Source organism: Pongo pygmaeus, chromosome 23 (genome assembly GCF_028885625.2).
Source record: "Pongo pygmaeus isolate AG05252 chromosome 23, NHGRI_mPonPyg2-v2.0_pri, whole genome shotgun sequence".
NCBI lineage: Eukaryota > Metazoa > Chordata > Mammalia > Primates > Hominidae > Pongo > Pongo pygmaeus.
Genome location: NC_085931.1, coordinates 61039844 through 61065737, shown reverse-complemented (window position 1 = coordinate 61065737; position 25894 = coordinate 61039844). Strand labels below are relative to the sequence as shown.

The window sequence follows — 25894 nt, the reverse complement described above, 5'->3', positions numbered from 1 at the left end:
TGGACATAAGACAAATAATAAAATTAGTGGACAAGGACATTAAAACAGCTATTGTAAGAGCGGATATGGTGGTGTGTGCCTGGGCAACATGGCAAAACATTGTCTCTGCAAAAAAATACAAAAATTAAGCTGGGTTTGGTGGCTCACGCCTGTAATCCCAGCACTTCGGGAGGCCGAGGCAGACGGATCAACTGAGCTCAGGAGTTTTGAGACCAGCCTGGCCAATATGGCGAAACCTGGTCTCTACTAAAAATACAAAAATTAGCCGGGCGTGGTGGCACGTGCCTGTAGTCCCAGCTACTTGGGAGGCTGAGGCAGGAGAATCGCTTGAACCCGGGAGGCGGAAGTTGCAGTGAGCCAAGATCACGCCCCTGCACTCCTGCTTTTTTTTTTTTTTTTTTTTGAGATGGAGTCCCGGCTCTGTGGCCAGGCTGGAGTGCAGTGGCGCGATCTCGGCTCACTGCAACCTCCACCTCCCGAGTTCAAGTGATTCTCCTGCCTCAGCCTCCCGAGTAGCTGGGACTACAGGCACGCGCCACCATGCCCGGCTAATTTTTTTGTATTTTTAGTAGAGACGGGGTTTCACCACGTTGGCCACGATGGTCTCTATCTCTTGACCTCGTGATCTGCCCGCCTCGGCCTCCCAAAGTGCTGGGATTACAGGCATGAGCCACCATGCCCGGCCCACTCCCAGCTCATTTTTTTATTTTTAGTAGATACAAGGTTTCAGCATGTTTGCCAGGCTGGTCTCAAACTCCTGACCTCAGGTGATCCACCCACCTCGTCTTCTAATTCTTTTACTAGTGTATTTTGAAGAGCACAAGTTTTTACTTTTGATGAAGTCCACTTCACTCATTTGTTCTTTATGGATTGTGCTTTTGGGCTTGTACCAAAGAAATCTTTGCCTAATTCAAAGACTTTCTTCTGTGTTGTCTTTTAGAAGTTTTATAGTTTTATATTTAGATCTTTGAAGGATTGAAGTTCATTTTTTTGCACATGGACGTCTAACTGTTCCAACACAATCTGTTGAAAGGACAATCCTTTCTGCATTAAGTGTCCATGTAACTTTGTTGAGAATTGGTTGCTCGCATATGTGTGGATCTATTTCTGGATTCTCTATTCGTTCCACCAATCTCTTCTTCGGTGTTTATACTGACCACATAACCCAGCTGTTCCACTCCTAGTTACTATTACTCTTGAGAAATGAAAGCCTATCTCTGTATGAAGACTTTTTTTTTTGAGACAGTGTCTCACTCTGTCACCCAGGTTGGAGTGCAGTGGTGCGTTGGCTCACTGCAACCTCCGCCTCCCGGGTTCAAACGATTATCCTGCCTCAGCCTCCTGAGTAGCTGGAATTACAGTGCCTGCCACCACGCCTGGCTAATTTTTGTATTTTTAGTAGAGACGGTGTTTCACCATGTTGGCCAGGATGGTCTTGAATTCCTGACCTCAGGTGATCCGCCCATCTCGGCCTCCCAAAGTGCTGGGATTACAGGCATGAGCCACCACGCCTGGCCTCTGTATGAAGACTTACATATAAAATTCACAGCAGCTTTATATGTAATATCTAAAAACTAGAAGACAAATTGTGATACAGCCCTACAATGGATCATTACGCAGCAATAACAAAAGAATGAATGGATACACGCAACACGGATGAATCTCGAAACAATCGTGCAGAGTGTGGAAGGCGAAAGGGCAGATCTGTGATCGCGGGAGGAGGGGCCACGAGGGGCAGAAGACACAGTCAGGAGGGATGCGTGTGTCCATGCCGCCTGCAGGATGAGTTTATGGATACACAAGCATGTCCATATGAAGATTCATATGCAAATGTTCATAGCAGCTGTTTATGCATACTATATGGATATGGATATATATTTATCAGATTATGCACTGTAAATATGTATAGTTTATTGTATATCAATTATACCCAAATAAAGCTGTTTTTTAGGCCAGGCGTGGTGGCTCACGCCTGTAATCCTAGCACTTTGGGAGGCCAAGGTTGGGGGGGGATCATACGAGGTCAGGAGTTCAAGACCAGCCTGGCCAACATGGTGAAACCCCGTCTCTACTAAAAATACAAAAATTAGCCAGGTGTGGTGGTACACATCTGTAATAACAGCTACTTGGGAGGCTGAGGTAGGAGAATCATTTGAGCCTGGGAGATGGAGGTTGCAGTGAGCTGAGATCATGCCACTGCACTCCAGCCTGGGCGACAGAGCAAAACTCCATCTCAAAATAAATAAATAAATAATAAAGCTGTTTTTTTGAGAGAGACAGGGATTGTCAGAATGAATAAAAAAGCAAGACTTCCTATATGCTGCCTACAAGAAACACGCTTTAAACATAAAGACACAAATAGCTTAATCTTTTTCTCATTTAGGAAAAAAAATTGCAGCTCACTGCCAGCGCTCATTTACTTTTACATAAACACACTCTTTGAGGCTGAGGTAAATCTGACTGATTTTCAATGTGAAAATAAAACATAAAAACTGTTCTTGGAATTATTTCTAAACAGAACTAACATCAGAGTCATCTGAATCATCAGAATCATCTATTTTGCAAAAATTGGATTCATCAAAGGAATCTTTGGCCAGCAACTGAGAACGATGTTAACACCACATGTGGGAACGCTGTGTCTTCTGGGATTTGACGTTTTCAGCAACTGAGAATTCCTATATTTTGTAAATGGAAATACCACTACTAAAAACAGAATGCCATAAATAGAATGAGGTCTTTGTTTCCAAAGTCGATATACTCGAGCAATGCAGAAGTCATCATGAAAACGAGAGATTTCGTGGCAAACTTATCTCGGGGTAAACGCTGCAGCTGCAAGCACTGCTGGTGAGTGTTCTCAGGGCAAACAGGAAAAGGGTTAAAAACAAATGGATGGAAAAAGGTATACCATGTTAATACAAACCGAGAGAAAGCTGGAGTGGCGACGTTAATACCGGGTAAAGATTTAAGAATAACGTACTAAATATAACAAACAACATCACAAAATTACAAGGGGGTCAATTCATCCAGAGCGCATTCTCCCAAAGGTGCATATACCTGCAAAGAGACCTTCAAAACCACGAAGCAAAGCTGACAGAACTAAAGGGAGACAAGATAAGTCACCATCACAGATGGAGATTTCCATAGAACTATTCAATAAGTAACGAACAAGTACATAAAAATCAGTAAAGATACGGAAGATTCAAAACAACACTATTATCCAAGTTGACCTAATGGACATTTATTGAGCAGTCCAACAACAACAGAATACACATTATTTACAAGTGTACACAAAACCTTCACCAAGACAGACTCTTCTCTGGACAATAAAGCAAGCCTCAACACATTTAAAAGAACCAAAATCAAAGAACGGTTTGTGACAAAGGAACTGAATAAAACCTCAGCAATACAATAATATCTGAAAAAATCCAAACTATTTTCAAATAAACGACACTTTTATATTACACGCAGTATCAAAGAAAAAAAAAATCACAAAAGTAAAGCAAATTTAATCCCACAGTAAGCAGCAAGAAAAAAACAATAAAGATGTGAAATCAATGAAATAAAAAAAAAGAAAAAAATCAATGAAACCAAACTCTGGTTCTTGGGAAAGAGCAATAAAATTGATAAGCTTCTACAAATATTGATTAGAGAAAAAAATGAAGACAGAACTCCTGGTAGTGACCAGGAATGAGAGAGGGGGTATCATTACAGATCCTACAGACATAAAAGGATAATAAGGAAACATATACAAAATTTTATAAAAATAAATTCTGCAACTCAGATGAAATGGACAAGCTGGGCGTGGTGACTCATGCCTGTAATCCCAGCTCTTTGGGAGGCCGAGACAGGTGTCACCTGAGGTCAGTAGATCGAGACCAGCCTGGCCAACATGGTGAAACCCTGTCTCTACTAAAAATACAAAAATTAGCCGGGCGTAGTGGCGCACACCTGTAATCCCAGCTACCTGAGAGGCTGAGGCAGGAGAACCCCTGGAACCCGGGAGGCGGAGGCTGCAGTGAGCCAAGATGGCACCACTGCACTCCAGCCTGGGTGACAGAGCAAGACTCTGTCTCAAAAAAAAAGAAAAAAAATAAATAAATTCTGCAACTCAGATGAAATGGACAAATTACTTGAAAGACAAAAACTACAAAAACTCAAGAATAAGCTGATTAGCCTTTTATTTACAAATTGAACTTATAGTTGAAAAACCTTCCCACAGAGAAACTCCCAGGCCCAGATGACTTCAGTGGTGAATTCTACCAAACATTAAAGAAAGAAAAAATACAAATTCTTCCAGAAAATGAAGGAAGAAACACCTCCCAATTCTTTCTATCAGCAGCATTACCCTGATACCAAAACCAGCAAAGACATTACAATAAAAGAAACAACTTGATATCCCTATGAACATACAAAAAAAATCCTTAACAAAACTGTAACAAATTAAATTAAGCACTATGTATCAAAGATAATACGTCATGATTTATCACAGGAATAAAAGGTTGGTTTAATAGTCAAAAAATTAAAACAGGCCGGGTGGGGTGGCTCACACCTGTAATCCCAGCACTTTGGGAGGCCAAGGTGGGCAGATCACCTGAGGTCAGGCATTCAAGACCAGCCTGGCCAACATGGTGAAACCCCATCTCTATTAAAAATACAAAAATGAGCTACACATGGTGGCACGCACCTGTTTTCCCAGCTACTCAGGAGGCTGAGGCAGGAGAATCGCTTGAACCCGGGAGGTGGAGGTGCAGTGAGCTGAGATCGAGCCATTGCCCTCCAGCCTGGTGACAGAGTGAGACTCCGTCTCAAAAAAAAAAAAAAAAGTCTGGGCGTGGTGGTTCACACCTGTAATCCCAGCACTTCGGGAGGCCGAGGCAGCTGGATCATGAGGTCAAGAGATCAAGACCATCCTGGCCAAACTGGTGAAATCCCATGTCTACTAAAAATACAAAAATGGTGGTGGGCCCCTGTAATCCCAGCTACTTGGGAGGCTGAGGCAGGAGAATCGCTTGAACCCGGGAGGCAGAAGTTGTAGTGAGCCGAGATTGCACCACTGCACTCCGGCCTGGGAGATAGAGCAAGACTCCATCTCAAAAAAAAAAAAAAAAATTAAAACAATACATTAGCAAAAGGAGGAAAACCATATGGGCACGTCATTCGATGTAGAAAAACATTTGCCAACACTTTCACCTCTATTCACAGCAAAAACTCTGCACAAACCAGGAACAGAAGGAAACATCTTCAGCCTTATGAGAGGCATCCGGAAAACAGTGCAGCTCCCATCATCCTCATCAGTGAAAGAGTGGGTGCTTCCCCTCAGCATATTCTACCCAGCACTGGATGGGAGTCTGCCCAGGCAGGAGGCGGCTGTCAGAGAAAATCAGAACTGCCTTGATGGGCAGAAGACAGGGCTATCGATGTCATAAAGGTTGTAAGGCCTCTACAAAACAGTACTAGAGCTGAAGAGTAAGAGAGTTTAGAGAGGTCACAGGACTCAAGCTCATTCTTGTTCTCGGCACAGGCCAGCTCCCCAGGAATGTCCTTTCTAATTTCAGGCATCTCTCCTCCCTGGTGGCAGCGCCGCCCCATTCCCCAGCCCTTATGTTCCCATTCCAGGATGATCTTGCCCTCCACGCTCCTCGCTCCAACCTACAAGGTGGGCCGTGCATCTCTGTGGGTCGAGAAGAACCCAGCTGTTCTCTCTTCAAAACAGACATCTCATTCTAGGTTGGTCTTGACTCTCTCTCAGCCCTTCCTGGAGCTGCAGGGTGGGGGTGAGGAGGTGGGAAGACCCAATACCTCATATCACCTCGTATCACCGCGCCTGGCTTTACTGCTCTTTGCAGATACTTTTTTTTTCCCCCAAATTGGAGGTTTGTGGCAATCCTGCATCAAGCACGTCCATCGGTGCCATTTTCTAACAGCACGGGCTCTCCATCTCTCTGTCGCATTTTGGTAATTCTGGCACTATTTCACACTTTTCCATTATCATGATATCTGTTATGGTGATCTGTGATCAGTAATCTCTAATGCTACCATTGTAATTAATGTGAGGCACCACAAACCACACCCATATAAGACAGTGAACTTAATTGATAAACATGTGTCCTGACTGCTCCATCAACCAGCGGTTCCCCGTCTCTCTCCCTCTCCTCCAGCCTCCCTCTTCCCTGAGACACACAAGAAATTAGAATTAGGCCAATTAATCCTCTATGTGTTCAAGTGAAAGGAAGTATCACGTCTCTCATTTTCAAAAGATAGAAATGATTAAGCTTAGTGATGAAGGCAGGTCTAAAGCTGAGAGAGGCCAACGCGAGGACTCTTGTACCAACAGCCAAGACGTGAATGCAAAGGAAAGTTCTTGAAGGAAATCCCTGGCTGTAGTGGCTCATGTCTGTAATCCCAGCACCTTGGGAGGCCAAGGCAGGTGGACTGCATGAGCTCAGGAGTTTGTGACCAGCCTGGGCAACATGGCAAAACCCCAGCTCTACAAAAAATTAAAAAATTGGCTGGGCGTGGTGGCTCACGCCTGTAATCCTAGCACTTTGGGAGGCCGAGGCGGGTGGATCACAAGGTCAGGAGATCAAGACCATCCTAGCTAACATGGTGAAACCCTGTCTCTACTAAAAATAGAAAAAAATTAGCCAGCAGGTGCCTGCGGTCCCAGCTACTCGGGAGGCTGAGGCAGGAGAATTCGCTTGAACCTGGGAGGCAGAGGTTGCAGTGAGCCGAGATCGCGCCACTGCACTCCAGCCTGGGCGACAGAGTGAGTCTCCGTCTCGGGGAAAAAAAAAAAAAATTAAAAAATTAGCCAGGCCTGGTGGCACACACCTGGAGTCCCAGCTACCTGGGAGGCTGAGACGGGAGGTTCGCTTGAGACCAAGAGGTTGAGACTGCAGTGACCTGTGATCGTGACTTTAGCCTCGGTGACAGAGCAAGACCACGTCTCTAAAAACAACAAAAACAAAACCATGTGTGATTCCTGGGAGGGGAAAATACCAACATTACCAGGAGAATGGGTTGGAGGAAGTTAATTCTAACCCTCATGGATGACTCTGAGGGGCTCAGACTTCAATGGAGGAAGTAACTGCAGATTTGGTGGAAATGGCAAAAACTAGAATTATACACAGAACCCAAAGATATGGCGGAATTGCTGTACTCTCAGGATAAAACTTGAGTGAATGAGGAGCTGCTGCTTAGGGATGAGCAAAGAAACTAGTTTGTTGAGATGGAATCTACTCCTGGTGAAGATGCTATGAACACTGTTAAAATGACAACAAAGATTCTGGAATATTCTATAAACACAATTGATAAAGCAATGGCAGGATTTGAGAGGTTTGACTACAATTTTGAAAGAAGTTCTACTGTGGGTAAAATGCATACTATGGAGAACTCTTTCATAGAAGAGTTAATCGATGTGGCAAACTTCATTGTCTTATTTTAAGAAATTGTCAGCCGGGCACGGTGGCTCATGCCTGTAATCCCAGCACTTTGGGAGGCCAAGGCAGGTGGATCACGAGGTCAAGAGTTCGAGACCAGCCTGGCCAACATGATGAAACCTCGTCTCTACTAAAAATACAAAAATCAGCTGGGCATGTTGGCGTGCACCTGTAATCCCAGCTACTGAGGCAGGAGAATCGCTTCAACCCAGGAGGCAGAGGTTGTAGTGAGCTGAGATTACACCACTGCACTCCACCCTGGGTGACAGAGTAAGACTCCGTCTCAAAAAAAAAAAAAAAAAAGAAAAAGAAATTGTCACAGCCACCCCACCCTTCAGCAATCTGCACTCTGATTGGTCAGCAGCCCTGGACACCAAGGCAACATCTCCTCCCAGCTGAGATTATGAGTTGCTGAAGGCTCAGATGACTGTTGGCATTTTTAGCAACAAGCTTTTTAAAAAATCAGGGTAGGTACATTGTTTTAGACGTCATGCTGCTGCACGCTTACCAGACTATATTATACTGAAAATGTAACTTTTTTTCTTTTTTTGAGACAGAGTCTTGCTCTGTCGCCCAGGCTGGAGTGCAGTGGCAATATCGGCTCACTGTAAGCTCTGCCTCCCAGGTTCAAGCTTTCTCCTGCCTGAGCCTCCTGAGTAGCTGAGATTACAGGTGCGTGCCACCACGCCCAGCTAATTTTGTATTTTTAGTAGTGACAGGGTTTCACCATATTGGCCAGGCTGGTCTCGAACTCCCGATCTTGTGATCCACCTGCCTTGGCCTCCCAAAGTGCTGATAAATTAACTTTTAAAAGAGAATTCTAAGCCAGGCACGGTGACTCACGCCTGTAGTCCTAGCACTTTGGGAGGCTGAGGCAGATGGATTGTTTGAGCCCAGGAGCTTGAGACCAGCCTGGCCAACATGGTGAAACCCCATATCTACTAAAAAAATATATATTAGCCAGGCCTTGTGGCGCACACCTGTAATCCCAGCTGCTTGAGAGGCTGAGGCATGAGAATTGCTTGAACCCTGGAGGTGGAGGTTGCAGTTAGCCAAGATCGCACCACTGCACTCCAGCCTGGGTGACAGAGTGAGACTCCATCTCAAAAAAAAAAAAAAAATCTATCTTTTAAAAATACTTACTGAAATGTAGCTATGTGAATTATGATTTCGGGTATTTGCTTCAAAATAATTGAGTGGATTGTAACAGAAACAAAAATTGACAACTGGGACCTAACTAAAGAGCCTCTGCATAGCTGAAACTATCACAGAAAAGAAGACCATTGACAGAATAAACAGAAAACCCACTGAATAAGAGAAAATATCTGCAAACTATGCATCTGACAAAGGTCTGAAATCCAGAATCTATAAGAAGCTTAACAAGAAATAAAATAACCCCATTAAAAAGCGAGCAAAGGACATGAACAGATACTTCTGGAAAGGAGACATAAAAGTGGCCAACAGACGTGAAAAAATGCTCGACATCAACAGTCATCAGAGAAGTGCAAATCAAAACTACAACGAGATAACCATCTCACACGCATCACAATGGCTTTTATTAAAAAAAGAAAAATAACAGATGCTGGAGAGGCTACAGAGAAAAGAGAAACTCAAGCACTGCTGGCAGGGACGTCAATGAGTTCAGCCACTGAGGAGAGCAGTGTGGAGTTTTCTCAAAGAACTAAAAACAGAGCTACCATCAGACCCAGTCATGCCACTACCAGGTATGTACCCAAAGAAATAAATCACTCTACAAAAAAACCCCATGTACACATGTATGTTCATCACAGCACTACTTACAATAGCAAAGACATGGAGTCAACCTACGTGCCTAGCAATGGTGGACTGGATAAGGAAAATGTGGTATATCCACACCATGGAATACAGCCATAAAAATGAACAAAATCATGTCCCTTGCAGCAACATGCATGCAGCTGGAGACCATCATCCTAAGTGAACAAACACAGGAACAGAAAACTGGATACCACATGTTCTCACCTATCAGTGGGAGCTAAGCATGTGGTACACAGGGACATAAAGATGAGAATCACAGGCACTGGGACTGCAAGAGTGAGGAGTGAGGGAGGGAGGAAGGGAGGAGGGGACAAGACTGAAAAACAACCTATTGAGTACCATGCTCACGATCTGGGCGACAGGATCATTCTTATCCCAAACTCAGCATCACACAATATACCACGTCGTGAACCTGCACATGCGCCTGATGAATCCAAAATCAAAGCTGAAATTATTTTTAAAAATAAAGTTTTTTTAAAAAGTGAGTGGAGGACACAGATGAAATGGGAATGGCTGTGAACCGGTAATTCTGAAGCTGGGGATGCGTGCACAGGGTTTATTATGCTACCCTTTCCACTTTTACGTATATCAGATTATTTCCATGAAAGCCATTTTAAGAAAAAAACCAATGAGATACACTGCTGACTTTTCAAGAGAAACGACGTAAACCGGGGGACAGAGGAATGACATCTTCAAAGCTGTGAAAACTGAGAGCCAAACCAGAATTCAGTAAGCAGCACAAATATTCCCTGACGAATAAACAGGAACTAAAAACACCATCAGACAAACCAAACACAGAATGTGTCTCTAAGTGACTCACATTAAAGCCCACACAAGAGCGTTCTCCAGGCAGAGATGAAATAATCTGGTCTGGAGGAAGAGCGCTGCCAAAAAGGCCCGAGGGGGATAACCACCATGCAGGTACGAGGTAGACAGCCGTGCACTCACTGTTACGGGTATCTCTGCCTTTAGGCCCTTCCAGCGGAAGCACTAGAACCGATAAACACACACAGCAACATGCATGTGTGTACATGAATCAAAGCCACAAGTTCACACTGACACCGCCAACTCTGCCCTGACCCTGAGATCACAAAACTGAGCATCCCCCTTTCCACAACCATGATTTTTCTTTTTCCTCTTTTTTTTTTTTGAGACAGTTTTGCTCTTGTTGCCCAGGCTGAAGTGCAATGGCACGATCTCAGCTCACTCAACCTCTGCCTCCTGGGTTCAAGTGATTCTCCTGCCTCAGCCTCACAAGTAGCTGGGATTACAGGCGTACGCCATCGCACCCTAATTTTTGTTTTTTTTTGTATTTTTAGTAGAGAGGGTTTCTCCATGTTGGTCAGGCTGGTCTTGAACTCCCAACCTCAGGTGATCCACCTGCCTTGGCCTCCCAAACTGCTGGGATTACAGGTGTGAGCCATCGTGCCTGACCTGCATCTGTGATGTTTCAATCCACCTCTGGAAGGCTGGGCTCCCACTCTCCCGGCAGGTTTTCTCATTTGCTCAACCCTACAACACATGCACAAAGCAGCTGCAGGATTACTAACCCAGGCCACCAAGAAAACAAGCCTTCTAGCTGGAGATCACAATTCATTTATAATTTTTATCTTTACACTTGAAGGTTTATAATCACATCGTGTCCAAGAGTTTCTTGGGTCAGTTTTCATTTTTCTTTTTTGTTGGAGGAGACAGTCTCGCTCTGTTGCCCGGGCTGGAGTGCAGTGGCACAATCTTGGCTCACTGCAACCTCCGCCTCAAGAGCTCAAGTAATCCTCCCACCTCAACCTCCTCAGTAGCTGGGACGACAGGTGTGTGCCACCACCCAGTTAATTTTTCGCATTTTTTGTGGAGATGGGGTTTCACCAAGTTGCCCAGGCTGGTCTCGAACTCCTGATCCTGAGTGATCCACCAGCCTCAGCCAGCTTCCTTCCTTAAGTGTAGTTATTTTATTCATTTGAAATATAGTAAGCTCATTTGTTTGCTTGTAACACTGCCTATATTTTTTTAGTTTCCCCAAATTTCTCAATAAAAGGAAAACTAGAACAGTAAAACCACAATCCTCTGATGTTATCAACAACAACAAAAAGAAGACTGACAAGGTATTTCCGTTAACCACCAAATATAAGTGGAAGGGACAAACCATGAATATGGGTAAGTGGGTCCCTGACTTAATGATGGTTCAACCTACGAATCTGCAACTTTATGATGGTGTGAAAGCTACTGGCATTCAGCACAAACTGTACTTTGAATTCTGAATGTTGATCTTTTCCTAGGCTAACAACATACGGTGTGACACTCTTACATGAGATATTCAACACTTTATTACAAAACAGGCTTTGTGTCAGGTGCTTCTGCCCAACTGTGGGCTAATGTAAGTGTCTGAGCACATTTAAGGGAGGCTAGACTAAGCTATGATGTTCGGCAGATTAGGTGTATTAAATGCATTTTCCACTCCTCAGTGGAATTTTTAATTGATGATGGGTATATCAGGACGGAAGCCCCCTCGCAGTCAGTATTACAAGGCCTAGATGGTATTCGATCTGTACAGCTGGAAAAGAAAGACGTCGCCAAGCGTGTGATACACCGATAATCCCCAAGTAGCCAACAGGTATCACTGGACGGCCCACAAAACCAAGCTGCTGAGGTGGGTGACTTTCTGCACATCTGCAAAGCAGAGGAGGGTCAGGGTCCAAGGTCCGATCTGGGGCAAAACAAAACAGCTGACGCTTCTTTCTGGGGCAAAAACTCACATGAAGAGAAGCTGCTGGGCCTACCAGGCCACCCAGAACTAGACAGAAAGTCAGCGAGAACAGAGAAGACTTGAGCAACACCGTCAGCCAACTGACCCAGTGGACGCACCGGGGTGCCTTCCCCACCGCCGCCCCCACCGCCACCTGGCACACTGGCTTCTTCAGGGGCCCAGAGAACCTCCCATAGTACAGACCACATGCCGGCCCATAACATATGCGTTGGGCATTTCAAAAGGACTGAAACTATACAAGTCCTCTAAACACAATGGAGTTAAATTATAAAGCAAAAGAAAGAAATCTGGGAAATAAGCAATTATTTGAAAACAAAATACAATTCTAAATAACTCATGGGTGAAAAAGAAACTGTGAGGGAAACTGGAAAGCATTTTCAACTGAATGACAATAAAAATACAAGCCACCAAATGTATGAGATGCAGCTAAAGTGGTGGTTAGCAAGAAACTGAAAGCTCTACATACTTGTGTTACAAGAGATGACCTCCAGTCAATAAAAAGATGACCTCCAGGCCTTGTAATATTGACTGCGAGGGGGCTTCTGTCCTGATATACCCATCATCAATTAAAAATTCCACTGAGGAGTGGAAAATGCATTTAATACACCAATCTGCCGAAATCATAGCTTAGTCTAGCCTCCCTTAAAGCACTCACCTAAAAGAAAACACTAGAAGAAGCAGCAAACCAAACCAATGCAAGCCAAGGAACGCAGGTGGCCTCCTGAAGGCGCAAGAGGTAAGAACGTGCATTTGCCCTGACAGCCACCGTTCAACGGCGGCCAGCATCTTGATCTAGCCCAGTGAGACCCATCTCAGATTTCAGACTCCTAATTTCCGTTTGTGTGAAGCCACTCGGTTTGTGGTAATTTGTTAAAGCAGCACTAGAAAACTAATATAATAGGCAACAGAAAAGAATTCTGTCAAATCTCACAGAAGGGTATGAGAAAAAATAAAGAGCAGAAAAACATCACTGCAGGTAATGAAATACGCTCACAGAAAAATGTGACCTCAAATTATATGAAAACGGTAACTTCCTATTGCAAAGAAACTAACAAAATTAAGAAAATGATATAAAGAAACAACATAAATCAGGATAGAAAAATTCTGATGTGAGATTATAGGTCCCACAAAAACACTACAAATAAAAGTAAAATATGACTTCAAGAATGAAGACCTAAAAAAGAAGAAACATGAGAACAAACTCCACAGATGACAGCTTAAGATAAATGAAGGGGAAACACAATTTTTTTAATGAAAAAGACATGAGGGGATTAAAAAAGACTCAAGAGAAACGGACCAATTTAAAAGACAGGTAAAGAAGATCCAACATATGTACAATCAGAACAGTCACCCCAGAAACAGGAGGGGACAGGGCAAGAGAACAGAATACTAAACACTTAAAAACCTTTCCTGAATTAGAAATTGTCAAGCCACATAGTGAAAGGGACTGAGAAAATCCATCCTCAACTAATAACACTAATTTATTTTCTAACAAAATTACTAGACTTACAAGAAATCCTTTGGGCTCTCAGGCAAAGTACAAAGTCACTTGGAAAGAAACAACTGTCATGATTTTGACAGCAATGCTTTATTCTAGAAGACCATAGAATAACATATTTAAGATATTCAAGGAAAAAAGTGAACTAGCCAGGCACAGTGGCCCACACGTATCATCTCAGCATTGGGAGGTGGAGGTGGGAGGGCTGCTTGAAGCTGGGAGTTTGAGACCAGCCTGGGCAATATAGTGAGACCCCCAGCTCTACAAAAAATTTAAGGAAAAAAAAAAAAGAAAGGGAAAAAAAAAAGAAAATGGGAACCAAGGATTTTATACTAAGCCAAACTGACCTTCGAGCACAATGAATGCAGAAAAACTACTATCAAGATGCAGGAAGTCAAGAAATCTTGTTCCATGAGTCCTTCCTGAGAGATCTACTGGAGAGCAAACCTCAACCAAAACACAACAGAAACATGAGGACCCAATGTGAGCATTTCTTTTTACTTTTGGAGACAGAGTCTTGCTCTGTCGCCCAGGGTGGAGTGCAGTGGTGTGATCTCTGCTCACTGCACCCTCTGCCTCCCAGGTTTAAGCGATTCTCCTGCCTCAGCCTCCTGAGTAGCTGGGATTACAGGTGCCTGCCACCACGCCTGTATTTTAATAGAGACGGGTTTTTTTTTTTTTTGTATTTTAATAGAGACGGGGTTTCACCATGTTGGCCAGGCTGGTCTCGAACTCCTGAACTCAGGTGATCTGCCCGCCTTGGCCCCCTGAAGTGCTGGGATTAGAGTGAGCCACCGTGCCCAGCCCCCGTGTGAGCATTTAACACACACAGTCACGTGCTGCACAGCAACACCTCACTCAGCAAAGAGCAGCGCACCCCACAGTGGCTACGTAAGATAAGAACACCGTCTCTTTACTGTGCCTTTTCTGTTTGGACACATAAATACTTACCACGGTGTTACAAATGCCCACAGGCTTCAGTGCAGCAACTGCTGTGCAGAGCTGCAGTCTCGGAGTGACAGGCTCTACCATCTGGGTTTGTGTAGGTGCACTCTATGAGGTTCACCCAACAACATCGCTGAGTAACGCATTTCTCAGAACACACCCCTGCCCTTAGTGAGACCCGGGGCTGCCGTCACTTGCAGAGCTAGGACTGAACAAGGGTTTGGCGGGGAGAAACACAGCACAATAGCTGGACTCCGTGGTTTCTGACTTCACGGGGCGGCAGTTGCTGGGATAGAACCCCATGGTCAGTCAAGGAGCATCTGAACTTAATCGATGGTTTGACTCACAATCTTTCAGCTCTACGATGGTTTAATCAGGGCTTTTTTTTTTTTTTTTTTTTGGAGACAGGGTCTCACTCTGACGCTCAGGCTGGAGTGCACTACGCAATCTCAGCTCACTGTAGCCTCAAACTCCTGGGCCCAAGCAATCCTCCCGCCTCAGCCTCCTGAGTAGCCGGAACTACACCTGAGTGTCACTGCGCCTGGCTAATATTTTAAAACATTTTTTGTAGAGAGGGGGGTCTCACTATATTGCTGAGGCTGGTCTCAAACTCCCAGGCTCAAGTGATCCTCCCACTTCAACCTCCCAAAGTGCTGGGATTATAGGCGTGAGCCACCATGCCCAGACTCCAATCAGGTATTAAGTGCATTTTCGACTTTGATGGGTTTATCGGACGTGGCCGTGTCCTGAGTTGCGGAGCATCTGTAGTATGTAATGGCTATGTGCTCTGTAGTTGAGACCCTGCATAACTACACAGAATGGGAAGACTTAGGCAAAAAATATCTTCACTGTTTTCAGTAATGATATAGGTGGCAGTTGTACTGCCATTGTTATTTTGAGATTGTGATGTTTGTAGCAAGAGATAAAACAGATGAGACATTATGCGATATTCCAATTCTCTCATCTCCACTGTCCTGGAGACCAGCACTCTCAGTGGAAAAAGAGGACGGAGATGTAAGATTAAAGCACGCCCATGCGAACGCCCTGCCGTCAGAAAGCAGATCACACACTCCAGCAGAGGCCTAGAACCAGCGGCCAGCCCAACAGCAGTGAGCACCTGTCACATGCAGACTGTGGTTTTGAAACTTCCAAGCCATTAAAAGAAACCAGAGCTGAAGAAACGGCTTATTTCAGGTCTGGAGCAGGAAAAATACAAGATGAGCGTAGAACATATCAGACAGCCAGAAACCTCTGAGAGTTCAGGAATGATGGCAAAAGGATACAGGAGCCAGCTTGTAAAGTCTCTCACTGTCCAAAGAGGACAGAATTTAACACCCCGAATATGTTTAAATTCATTAGTTCATCAATACCAACATCAAATCCCTAACTGGTCGCCTCTGGAGGCTGATAGGAAAATGATTCATCATTGTGAAAACTGATGAATTTAAAAAAAAAATCAGGCATTTATCTTCAGTTTTCTCCATGAACTATAACACCAGAGAGTGGATAAGAAGAGGTTTATCTTTAATAGTTCATCTACTACATAAAGAAGCAATAACTCAGCCAGAACATCATACTTTTTTTTTTTTTTGAGACGGAGTCTCGCTCTGTCCCCAGGCTGGAGTGCAGTGGCGCAATTTCAGCTCACTGCAACCTCCGCCTCCCCGGTTCAAGCGACTCTCCTGCCTCAGCCTCCTGAACAGCTGGGATTACAGGCACCTGCCACCACGCCCAGCTAATTTTTGTATTTTTAGTAGAGACATGGTTTCACCATGTTGGCCAGGATGGTCTCAATCTCTTGACCTCGTGATCCCCACCTCGGCCTCCCAAAATGCTGGGATTACAGGTGTAAGCCACCACACCCAGCCTACAAAAAATGTTTTAAAACTTAGCTGGGTGTGGTGATGCGTGCCTGTGGTCCCAGTTATTAGGGAGGCTGAGGTGGGAAAATCACTTGAGCCCGGGAGCACCACTGCACTCCATCCTGGGCCACAAAGCAAGACCCTGTCTCAAAACCAACCAAACACAATCTATAGGAAACCAAAGGATAGAGGAACACACTGGGCCTCTCCAGAAGAATGCAGCCAGCAAAATCTAGAGTGTGAGACGCACGAGTGCAACCACCAAGTTATCTCAGAAAATACTTCCACGGGAGGTGGGGTGGATAATGTAACCTGTAGATTCAGACTGAAAGGTCAGCCGGGCGCGGTGGCTCACACCTGTCATCCCAGCATTTTGGGAGGCTGAGGCTGGTGGATCACCTAAGGTCAGGAGTTCAAGACCAGCCTGGCTAACAGGGTGAAACCCTGTCTCTACTAAAACTACAAAAATTAGCCAGGTGTGGTGGTGGGCACCTGTAATCCCAGCTACTCAGGAAACTGAGGCAGGAGAATTGCTTGAACCCAAGAGGCAGAGGTTGCAGTGAGCCGAGATCACGACACTGCACTCCAGCCTGGGCGACAAAGAGAGACTAAGTCTAAAAAAAAAAAAAAAAAAACAAAGGAAAAACTTAACTAATATTTAGAGGTACTCAGTTCAGTCAAAACAACAAAGAATAAGGAAGTAGCTGCTGTAACAGTAAGATTGAGGCAGCCTCTGCTGGGAGGGGCTGGGATGGCACGCACAGGGCCTCTGGAAGCTGGCAAGCACCTCTTGACCCAAGCACCAGTTACAACTGTGTTCATCTTATCATACGACTCATTACGCTAGACGCTGATTTTATTCAGTTTCTGTATCGGTGCCACACTTTAAAATAAAAAAGGTTTAAAAGCACACTTATAAAGCTACACTAGGCTGGGCGCAGTGGCTTACGCCCGTAGTTCCAGCTACTCGGAGGCCAAGGTGAGAGAATCACTTGAGCACAGGAGCTCAAGTCCAGTCCCAGCAAAAAACAAGGCCTCCACTGTACAAAAAATAAGAAAGACAGAGAAACCACCTTCCAAGCAACTGCAGCAGAAGCGTTGGGGCCGCTGCATACAGGTTCCACGCACAGGGCCAACCGCCCTCGGGGACTCACTAACAAAGTGAGCCACTTGCATTCAGTGACTCAAGTGCTCCGTGCTACATCCAATTTAGTAAAGCACATTTTTTTCATTTTTCACATTCAGATTGAAGCAAATTAAATGAAAACCAGTTCAAGATACCCCTTCTCACCCTATCATCCTGGCAGAAATCCACATGCTTAGTAATGCCCTCTGTTGGTCAGGCCCTCTCCTGCAGTGCTGACAGGGTGCAGGCCTGTGCGGGGGAACTTAGAAGCACTCACCAAAATTACACGTATCCTCCCACCCAACAACCACATGCTAGGAACAGACCTGAAGACAGTCCTCACCAGACAACACAAAAAATGCAACACACAGCAACATCAGTCACAGCGGCATCTCACGGCAAAGGATCAGAGCCCGTCAATAGGACATTGATACATTCATACATGCGCTGAGCAGAAAAACCAGACACGCAAGGGCCAGCCACCGCGGCTCACGCCTGTAATCCCAGCACTTTGGGAGGCCAAGGCAGGCAAATCGTTCGAGCCCAAGAGTTCAAGACCAGCCTGGGTAACATAGTGAGACGCCCAACTCTACAAAAATTTGAAAAAATCAGCTGGCATGGTGGCACGTGCCTGTAGTCCCAGCTACTCAGAAGGGTGCGGTAGGAAAATCACTTGAGCCCATGAGGTTGAGACTGCGGTAAGCCAAGATCAGGCCACTGCACTCCAGCCTGGGCAACAGAGCCAGACGCTGTCTCAAAACAAACAGGTCAGGTGTGGTGGCTCACACCTGTAATCCAAGCACTTTGAGAGACTGAGGCAGGCAGATCATTTGCAGCCAAGAGTTTGAGGCCAGCCTGGCCAACATGGTGAAACCCCATCTCTACTAAAAATATAAAAATTAGCTGGGCGTGGTGGCGGGTGCCTGTAGTCCCAGCTACTCAGGAGGCTGAGGCACAAAAATCACTTGAATCCAGAGCGAGACTCCATCTCCTAACAAACAAACAAGAAAAACCAGACACACACAGTGTCAACAGCCCATGGTAACTTTTGTGAAAGACAGGAGGGGAAATGAGTTGTGGGTGTGTTTTGCTTATTTTTACAGGACGTAGCAGAAGTAAAAAGGGTTGCCTAGGCCGGGCACGGTGGCTCATGCCCATTATCTCAGCACTTTGGGAGGCCGAGGCGGGCGGAATGCCTGAGCTCAGGAGTTCGAGACCAGCCTGGGCAACATGGTGAAACCCCATCTCTACTAAAGTACAAAAAATTAGCCGGGCGTGGTGGTGGGCGCCTGTAGTCCCAGCTACTCAGGAGGCTGAGGCAGGAGAATTGCTTGAACCCAGAAGGCCGAGGATGCAGTGAGCCAAGATTGAGCCACTGCACTCCAGCCTGAGCAACAGAGCAAGACCCTGTCTCAAAAAAAAAAAGGTTGCTTAAAAGAGTGGTGGGGATAGGAACGGTAGCTTTTATATAGTTCCGACCTTTATAACAGGTAATTATTTTGTGCATAAAATTTTTTAAAAATCCTAAATCTGAAAATGATCTGAAACAAATGGGCAATATAACCAGAGAAAAGAATATTTGTCTTATTTCTTTCTTGGGAAAAATAAATAAAATAAAAAATAAAACAAGAGTATTTGTCAAGGAACTTTAAAACACAGCATTTTATTTATCCAAAGTGGAAGGTAACTAAGGACAAAAAGAACTCAACAAAAACCTGCAAAGTTAACTAAGCAGTTTTCTTAGAGGAGTAATATTGTAATTCTACAACCTATTGTATGTGCATTTTAGCATAAAACAAGTAATTATGCCAATGATATTATTAAGATTTTTCAGAATAACATATAATTTAAGAATCAAAGAAACTAAGTAAAACTATATATATATATATATATATATATATATATATATAGTTTTGTTTTGTTTTGTTTTTGATACAGGGTCTCATTCTGTCACTCAGGCAGCAGTGCAGTGACGTGATTGCAGCTTACCACAGCCTCAACCTCCCAGGCTCAAGTGATCCTCCCACCTCAGCCTCCTGAGTAGCTGGAACTACAGGCCCATACCATCATGCCCGGCTGATTTTTGTATGTTTTTGTAAAGATGGGGTTTTGCCATGTTGCCTAGACTGGTCTGGAACTCCTGAGCTCAAGTGGTCTCCCCACCTCAGCCTCCCAAAATGCTGGGATTACAGGTGTGAGCCACCACACCCTGCAAAACTACATAATTTTAACAAAAATTAAAATTAATTTTAACTATAATTCATATTGACTGAACTCACAATGTTTTAAATACATATTTTCTAGCTGTGTCCACGAAGAGGGCATTAAGCAATAACAGACAAGCACAGTGACTACGTCTACGGCCTGGACCTCGGTGTCCAGATGCCTTTCTGCACTAAAAGGAACCCAGGCGCTCTGGAGAAGCAGCTGACGGAGGCCTGGGAAAGACGTCATCGTGAGCCTGGGACGCTGGGCCAGAAAGGATGCATTCCCAGGACCATGTGCTGAGTGAAAAGGACACAGGGGCCAGCTTGGAAGGGGCTCCCAACTGGTCACATTTATAGCTATTTGAGCATCACAAAACAAAAGGCTTTACTAGATTATGACATGGAATAAATAAAAGTCCACTAGTCCACCTTGATACTCAAGGAGACAAAGGAAAAGTAAAAACATTTGCCCCCACGGAGGTGTCTACTAGACCATCTTCCGCTAAGAATTGGTAATAAAGAGAAAACTCAGCATTTTCTAAGAGGTAACAAAAAAGGGAAACACAGATAAAAATAAAGAAAAAAAGAACAACAGCATACGAAAGCCAAGGTGCTGCTGCCCACGGGTTCTGGGGAGACCAGCAAACAGCATGTGGAAGTCTGATGGGAGCAGAGCGTCCACACGCCCCGAGACACCCCCTCATCTAACTCACCAACTGTGGGAGGCAGGGACACAATTTACAGGGCCAGTGAGCAAAGTCACATCCGTCCTCATGGGACAGCCTCCACCCACGGTGCAGCACACAGCATCACCTGTGCCCCAAACGTTCCCCTGTATCAAATCAGGCCTCCCACTGCCAGATCACAGGGGGTGCTCCGGGGGCACTGGAACAAAGAGAGACATCACAGCCACTGTGACACGTGGCCCTGGACTCGATTCTGGTTGGGAAAAACAGCTAGTAAAGACGTTGGGGGACAACTTCGGACCGTGGACTGGCTACTGGATGACGCCACGGGACACAGTCACGTTTTGTAGACGCCATCGATGACGCGACTGTCATTAGACAGTAGAATGTCCATTTCCCTTTCTTAGGAGAAAGAACACTTAGAGAAGTGTCCAGATATCTGCAGTTTCCTTCAAGACAGTTCAGCAAGTGCCAGATGGCAGCAGGTGGCAGTCACGGCAGATCCAGCTGGGGGCAAGGGACACAGGAGTGCCAACTCTGTAAGTTAGAAACTTTATAATAACCTTCAAACAACAGAAGTATATTCGTTTTCAACTCAGAGCACAAGTGCTCTCAACAAGCTGTCGAGTATACTCAGGGAGGCAAAGAGCTACGCATTAAGACTCCAGGCCTGGTTCAGACGGGGACATGGCAGTTTCTCCTCCTGAGGACATAAACTACCATCCGGGCTACACCTGAGTAGCCTTCACCTATTCTGGAGGTGCACAGCAGCATCAACTGCCACAAATTCCAGCAGGAGCCACGGGCTCACAACAGCTACCCACACAGAAGCCAACATCCAGGTCTGGGCTAAACTGAGAAAGGGGCCGGGCGCGGTGGCTCACGCCTGTAATCCCAGCCCTTTGGGATGCCAAGGTGGGTGGATCACCTAAGGTCAGGAGTTTGAGACCAGCCTGGCCAACATGGTGACACCCCATCTTTACTAAAAATACAAAAACTGGCTGGGTGCAGTGGCTCACGCCTGTAGTCCTGGCACTTCGGGAGGCGGAGGTGGGCGGATCACGAGATCAGGAGTTCGAGACCAGCCTGGCCAACATGGTGAAACCCCGTCTCTACTAAAAATATAAAAAAAAATCAACCGGGCATGGTGGCACACGCCTATTGTAATCCCAGCTACTCAGGAGACTGAGGAAGGAGAATCGCTTTAACCTGGGAGGTGGAGGTTGCAGGGAGCTGAGATTGCGCCATTGCACTCCAGCCTGGGTGACAGAGCAAGATTCCGTCTCAAAAAACAAACAAAAATTAGCTGAGTGCGGTGGCGGGTGCCTGTAATTCCAGCTACTCAGGCGGCTGAGGCAGGAGAATCACTTGAACCCAGGAGGCAGAGGTTGCAGTGAGCTGAGATTGTACCACTGCACTCCAGCCTGGGCAACAGAGTGAGAATAAATAAACAAACAAACAAACTGAGAAGGGGAACCCAAAGCTAAAGGTCAAAGACAGTGGCAAGGGGTCTGACTCCAGAAACCCGGAGTCAGAGCTGCTCCGTCAGACGTGCTCAGGAACCCAGGTAAGGCCATCTTGGAAACAGGGCACCTTCCAAAGCAAGCCAGCGACCACGCTAAGGTCAACTGGTCTGTGTTTCGTCCCTGAAATGTTCTGGGTCACACGACAAGGTCATGTGGATTGTTCTGCTAGGTGGTTTTGTGGGTCCCCTGTATTTAACACCAGCATCCTCACCGTGTACCCATACCTTGGGGATCCGGGCAGTCCCACTAGTGACAGGCCTGATATGGCAGCTGTGGCTGAACGCTGCTGGGGAGTCTCTCACTTACAGGATGTGGAGCATGGCTTCTATAACGGAGTAACCAGAGCTCTCCCAAATGCACATGCTCCCGACCCTGCTCCCTGCAGCAAACAGGTGGAGCAGAGACCACCAGGTGGGCCTCGATGAGGAGCAGCTTTGGAGGAAGTCAGCCCCTCAGGGTTTGTCTGTGGAGGTGGCAAGGCAGGAAGGGTGGGGGGCCAGGTCCTCCTGATACTAATCAGGTAGAGGGCTGCAGCAGTCACAATCCCCACCCCCAGGGCCAGGCCAGCATCAGCTGTTTCTGTTGCACACAGACTTTGCTGGGAAAGACCTGGGCCACAGCTGCTGAAAAGCCTTCACCTAGAATAAGGTGGGAAGCTGGCCGGGATGCCAGTGCAGCCTTCACCTAGAACGAGGAATGGGAAGCTGGCCGGGATTCCGGCTCGGCATTCACCTAGAATGAGGGGTGGGAAGCTGGCCGGGATTCCGGCTCGGCCTTCACCTAGAATGAGGGGTGGGAAGCTGGCCGGGATTCCGGCTCGGCCTTCACCTAGAATGAGGGGTGGGAAGCTGGCCGGGATTCTGGCTCGGCCTTCACCTAGAATGAGGGGTGGGAAGCTGGCCGGGATTCCAGTGCGGGTCATTTAGGCTGCATGTCCCCTGAATCCCCAAACAACCTGGGGGAGCTGGGAGGCGGCTTCAGCAGCAGGCACTTGGGCCGGGCAGGAGGTGCGCACTGGGATGCTGTGAGGCTGCCTCTGCACCTCATGGACAATGCTCTCCTGGGGCTTCTGCCATCGCCCCCAGACCCTTCAGGGCTGGACTATAACCTCCTTTCCCCATGAGGTCTCCGGAGCACACTTTCCTGAGAAACCGGGATTACCCCTGCTCTCACCTGCCGGTGTTTCTCCTTGAAGCACTTACTGAGCCTTTTTCTCTGGTTTACGCTGCTCCTCACCACCACCATGTTCCCTAAGGCCAGGGCCTTCTTTGAAAACCACCATGGCCCCAGAAGGCAAGCACCGGCAAAGAGCTTATTTTATTCCTAACAATGCCTCCCAGAATTTGAACTACCAAAAGCACATATCCAGTGATTACCAAGGAAGGGATCTGAGGTACTGCAGAACGTAGAAAAACCTAGGTGCTAAAAAGTGGGGAGCAGGAGAAGGGCCTGGAAGGCTGGGATGCAGAGAGGGCCGAACCCCTGAAAGGGCTGAAGCCAGAGAGAGCTGCTGGAATCCACAGACACTAAAACAGAAAGCCAAAACCAAAACGCTAAGGGGTGTCACGTGCTAAAGGCACAGTGACTTTCTTACACAGCCAAATGTAAATAAGAGCAATTCCTATAGGTACATTCTCAGGTCCCGAGATTTAAACAGTGAAGGAAACAACGTTGGTAAGGAAGGGCCAGCTTGGCCTCTACCCCAGGGCTGGGCAGAGCCACGCCCAGCTGTTTCACCTGCTCCCTCCTCTCAAAAGACAACCACCACACCAAAGAGAATCAGACCAGACGCTAAAGCCAGGCAAAGAAAAAAACGCAAAACAAAGTGAAGGACGGCACTGACCACGGTCACTTCCTGCTCCTCATGCCCCCAGGAGTCCACTCCCCAGGGCTCCTCACCAAGGATCTGAGACACACACACACACACACCTTTCACTAAAGAAGCTGCTTCTCAGCTCCTCTGCACACACACAGAAGTCAGTCCGCTCCCCTAGTAATTTTTTTAGTCTTTCTGCAAGGTGTTATGGGCATACTTTGCACAGCTGAGTTACTCACTGTGTGTGTTTGGAGGCGGGGGGAGGAGGTGACCTTAAAGAGCAGAGGTTTTACATCCAAAAACATCAACCATAATAAGGAACCAATAATTCCTTATTCAGGAATTACCTGGACAAGGGTGTGTGTTGGGGGAGACCCTGTAACCACCTGTCAAGTGGACTAAAAGTCTTAGGTTTCTTTCCATATAGATTAACTGTGTCCTCACTTCAAAGACCGGGCCTCTGAAGCTTTTTCAAGATTCACAGAATCTCTCTTAACTTGTGCTAGATCTTTTCTTGAAAAAAAGCCAGTCATGACAAGCAGATATAATCCGTTTAAGGACTACGGGAAGTGTGCATCCGTGTACGGACGTTCCATTGGAAACCCTCGGATTATGGAATCAAACTCCTGTAAACTTTCCTCTTGCAAGATAACTTCGTTTAGTAATTGAAATTAATTCATAATCAAAATGTGGCTTATTCATAGCACTTTAAAAAAAAATCCCAACCAAATCCTTCCTAGTCTCAATTTTGTCACCATGAATGACATACACAGAAAAAATAAAAAATATTTCTGTGTAAAAAGTCGCAGGATGCCCTTGCTTTACCAAACTGGCCTCATTACGAGATCTGAATGGATTTCTAAAAACGTAAGCTGATCAGAGTTAACTTCAAAATAAATAACTTCCCTTTTGACCAACACGAGAACACCAACAGAAGCTTCTGACGGCTCAGCTTGGCCGGGACGTGTTTCCATAGAGGTGCCCGGGTCTACCAGGGCCACCCGGAATAGGAAGGCGCAGAAGGGAGCCCGAGGGGCTGCGATTCTCTTAGCAACGAAGACGGTGTGGGTCACACAACGGGACAAAAGAAGAAACAAAACTGACTGCGAGCTCATTTGGGTGTAGGAAAACCACTGCAGTCGAAAACCTTTTGAAATTATGGTTCGCAAGGCAAGTTATATTTTTATTCATTAAATGTGAACGGTCATCCCCAGAACCACGTACAATAACCTGCCTCGGGGCGCGTCGCAAGGACCCGTCTGGGCTGAGAGACGAAGCAGGGCCCAGGTGGCCCTTCCTGGAGGTGGGACGGGAATGACACATCCAGAGAAGTCCCAGGGACGGGGCTAGCGGGGTAACTCGACGTGGCCGGGACAGCTCGCTCCCGGCGGACCCGGGCGGCGCCCCGAGCCCGAGCCCCGTCTCGTCCGCCCGGAAGCAACGGCGCGGGCACGTGGGCCAGGCCGGGCGCCGACCCCGGGCACTCGGCCGCTCAGTCGGCGCCGCCCCCGCGCCAGCTGTCAGGGCCGGGGTCCGCGCGGGGGCGGGTCCGGGGCGGCGCCGGGCGGGGACCCCGAGGCCACAGAGCCGCGCCCCCGCCCGCCTGGCCCCGGCCCTGGCCCCGGCCCCGGCGCGGCGCAGACAATGGCGCGGCCCGGCCCGGCCCCGGCGCGGTCCGCGGGGGACGGGGCTCGCGGCGGGCGGCGGGGCAGCGGCGCCCGCGCACTCACCTCGGCCCGGCCTCTGGGGCGGCTCCCGGCCGGCTGCGGACGACGGCGGCGCGGGCGGACGCTCCATTCATTACCGCGGCTTTGTCTGCCCCCGCGCCCCTCCCGCGGCCCCGCCGCCCGCCGCCAGCGACGCCGCCGGACGCTGCGCCCCTCCCAGGGCCTCGCGCGGCGCGGGGCGGGGCCGGCCGGGGGCGGGGCCGATCGGGGGCGGGGCCTACGCGGGCAGGCGCAGTGTCCGCGTACCCGCCCCGCCTCGTCCCTGGCCGGGCGGGAGGACGGAGCGCCGGAGGCACGGCCGCTGGGGCGGGGCCGGGCGGAAGACGCAGGCGCAGTGCGCGCTTCGGCTCCGCCCCCGGATCCGGGAGGGCAAACTACGCAGGCGCATTGGGAGCTCAGGCGCGGGCGGGCTACGGGAAGGGACTAGGCGCTCTGGCTGGGCGGGGCGAGGGCGCCGTGGTTTCGTCCCGTGGCTTGGCAGTTGGCAGCGGCTCGGCGCGCACC

At 47.3% G+C, this 25894-nt stretch overlaps 1 protein-coding gene across 1 annotated transcript in view; it reads right to left on the bottom strand.

Annotated features, from left to right (window-relative positions):
- Positions 1 to 25543, bottom strand: part of ZBED4 (zinc finger BED-type containing 4) — a 35269-nt gene extending 9726 nt beyond the window's left edge. Inside the window, exon 1 of the mRNA XM_054469863.2 lies at positions 25394 to 25543. The gene's annotated coding sequence lies outside the window, so the exon portion shown is untranslated. The remainder of the gene's footprint in view (positions 1 to 25393) is intronic.
- Positions 25544 to 25894: the final 351 nt, after the last annotated feature.